Consider the following 3,601-nt stretch of genomic DNA (forward strand, 5'->3'; position numbering starts at 1 on the left):
TTACTTTGGTTTATATGTATGTTTAATGGCGTCAATTAATTTAGTAAATAGATCTTCGCGATTTTTCAATATAGACTTCCGCCACAAAAATTCAACAACCAAATCTGCAAAGTTGGCGGGGTTGTTAAAATTATCTTTGTGAAAAAACCTTTTAACAACCCGCCATTGTGACTCGATGCGTTGGGTGTGGGTTCCATCCGGTGCGACAAAAGGGTTTTCTGGGTCACTATGATTGACCTTTTGGTGTTCATACCCATAACTCAATAGGCAGTCGTACGCTTTCCAATAATCTGTACGGATTATTGTACCGTCGATTACATGTTTTTGTATAAGAGGTATGAGCACCTCCACGGACCGGACGTTTTCCGGGCACACTTTCAGCCTGAGGTCCTCGCTGCCGTCCTCAATCATCCCCAGGACACAGTGACCTTCAACTCTCCTCCCTGAAAAGTAAAAATATAGAATAAAGTAAATAATTTAGTTTTTTAATAGATGCAATGTAATTATAATTGAAATTACCTTTATTAAATTTGCGTTTTCCGATTTTGCTCTCGTCTATTTGGACGATTTTACCTGGACCGCCTATTTTGCCGACATGCTCCTGCTTGTCAATTTGGTATATTACCACTGCCTCCCTGCAGTAACTATACCAGTCGGTAATTGTCCTGGTTGACAAGCAGGGGCTCCCAACATAGTCCTCCAGTTGAACGTTAGACTGGGTATAACGACGCGAATAGCAGTACATTAAATAGAACATGTGGGGCAGTGACAGTTTAACGTTCTCGAACCAAGTCCCCTTGGCTCTTGAAACGCTAGACTTGGTCCGGCACTGCCCCTGCCGGCAACAAAAGCTGCCCAAATCTGAATTACCCTTGGAGTAGATGGGCATCGGTGTTTGTGTGTAGAACAAAGTTTGCTGCGCAACACCAACCCGTTCTCCTCAGCAAACTGAATGCATTGCTCCCCTGTCCCCAGTTGATCACGAACCTTGTAGCTAGCCCACATACTGCGAATTTCCGCAGAGGTTAAAACGTTTCCCCTTGCAGCTCCAGGGCTCGTCGAAGGTACGTCTGAATCTGTAAATATATATATTCTATAATATGTGTAAATCGGGAAAAAGTAATAAAACTTACCGTAGTCGGTATCACTCATTTTTTATTTAATTGAACTTAAGGCAAAACGAACTTCTTGCTTGCTTAAAGAAGAATTAAAAAGTAGCGGTACTTCTGTTCCCGGAATTTAAATAAACGATAAATCCAATTGGTAATTAGGCGGTTGCCACTTAAATAATATTTACATAACCACGTTTGCTTTTTAACAGCCTTCGCCGACGTATTGTACGACCCCCGGCCACCTGGGCCCCCTATGGGGCCCTAGGGACCCCTTAGAAAAATTGCCAAAAATCACAATTTTTACTTGCGTTATACCACTTTCGACATTTTTCGTCCATTTTTGGCCGCGTAAGCTAAAGTGCGCCACTACCAATATTATTTTCCCCCGAAAAAATTATATCGATATGATCAGGAGTAAGACCCCTATCGATCCTAATATTATTTTTTCTAATAATAGCAATGTACGTCTTGTGCACTTATACCCCGTAATTATACGCACTTCTTGTGGTGTATTTTTTTGTAACGTATGGTAGCACACATTTTGTGTTGCTGTCAGTCATTGTTATTTGTGCTTGTTTGTGAAATGTGCTAAAGTTTGTGAAGACAATTATAAACGCGTTTTACTTAATTAACTAATTAATAGTTGTATATTAAAGTATTACAAACGCATGCGAACATTTTAAGGATAGTATATTTGTATAAATAAAAGTGATAAGTGTAGTTTTATAATAAAATATAGTGATAGTACGGACGATATTTTAATAACAAATAACTTAAGTGCTATTAGCAACAACATTGTGAAAGTGATAAATATAGTTAATGAAGCCTTCCATTAGTATCCCCACCGAGTTTGATAAAAAAATTCAGTATACTTTACGCGGAATAGCAATTGGTTCCGCATAGGAAATCTCAGCCAAAATAACTCTATTCCAGCACCACCTAGCGAGTTTTCTGGTAGCATGTAATAGGACCACATATGTATATAAGATAATCTTCGACAATCTGACGGAACTCTATTCAGTGGGTTTTGAGTTTAGTCCGAACAATGAAAATGGCTATCATTTTATTCAAATAGGTATGTAGATAGGGCAGTCTATAGCGAAACTCGTAAAATCAGTGCTCTATTCTTTATGAAAAATTTAAAAAATATTCTTCAAAATCTTCTCATAAATTTTACTTTTACTAAAACTTAAAAGAAGTAACAATAGTTCAATGGGATTTAGAAATCTAGGAGAAAATGGTTCTCAATCGAATGATACTTGCGCGTTTACGTAAATGTATATCGATCCAGCCTTTCCAATAATTACCACTTTTCGCCATAAGTATGGTATTGATAACATATTTATGTAGCTGTGTCAAGTTTCAGAAAGTTAACGTGCGCGTTTCCAGAGATAAGTGAAATGAGAAGCATGGGGGGGGGGGGGGGGGGCCCCCCCCCCTTTNAGCCTTTCCAATAATTACCACTTTTCGCCATAAGTATGGTATTGATAACATATTTATGTAGCTGTGTCAAGTTTCAGAAAGTTAACGTGCGCGTTTCCAGAGATAAGTGAAATGAGAAGCATGGGGGGGGGGGGGGGGGCGCCACGCCCCCTTTTCCATTACTTACCCCCTTTTCGCCATAAGTACGGAATTGATAACATATGTAGCTGTGTCGAATTTCAGGACGTTAGCGTAAGCGGTTCCAGAGAAAAGCTATATGAGAAGTTCAGTTTGTTTGGAAGGTGCCACGCCCCCTTTTCCAATGCATTTGCAATATATGCATTAGTGCTAATCTTCAGTTCCCCAGCGTAATTGGTTTTAGAGATATATTGGTATTTTACGTTTTAGTCTGTATAAGATTTTTAGGAATATCCCGAGCTACATACCGAGTAAATTTTTGGTCGGAATATTTATTTTGAAGGTGCTGGCATATGTTCCAAATATGAACCAAATCGGTGCAGCCATTTAGTAGTGTAGTGAAATACATTGTACAGAGAACTGTATGAAATTGTAAAGCGGGACGTCTCAGATTTCTTAATTTTTTGGCAGCAAACTTCCACACAGAAGTTCCAAAAAAGTGCGATTGGTTATGCTTGAAAATTAAGTTTGTGGTTATATCAAGGCGAACAGTCCGTTGCTAAATCTAAATATAACAAACGACACGCTGGAAAAAGTTAATACATTCAAATACCTAGGAATAATGATTGACGATAAACTAAAACAAAAAAAATGGATTCTATATTTTCAATTAGAGCTCTAGCAATATGTACATCGGTGAAAACTGTATTTAATTCCATACATTAGTTTTTGCGTGATACGCTTACAAACATACAGAGCCAGACCAAAATTATAAAAATTTTAGATTTGGCTTTTATTGATCTAATAAACCCCCTATTAATTTTTCTTTAACATCTATTATGTACAGATATCGGCCTGTTGCAATTTTATTATTCTCAAATACTTTCGTTTGATACCCATATGGCAACATTTAGGTTATCTTATAAATT

General features: G+C 37.9%; 1 pseudogene; it reads right to left on the reverse strand.

Moving 5' to 3' along the window:
* Positions 1-1,152, reverse strand: LOC108363576 (uncharacterized; annotated as a pseudogene).
* Between the last annotated feature and the right edge of the window lie 2,449 nt (positions 1,153-3,601).

This window comes from Rhagoletis zephyria, unplaced genomic scaffold, assembly GCF_001687245.7.
Source record: "Rhagoletis zephyria isolate East Lansing unplaced genomic scaffold, Rhagoletis_zephyria_1.1 Rzeph_scaffold_01311, whole genome shotgun sequence".
Taxonomy (NCBI): domain Eukaryota; kingdom Metazoa; phylum Arthropoda; class Insecta; order Diptera; family Tephritidae; genus Rhagoletis; species Rhagoletis zephyria.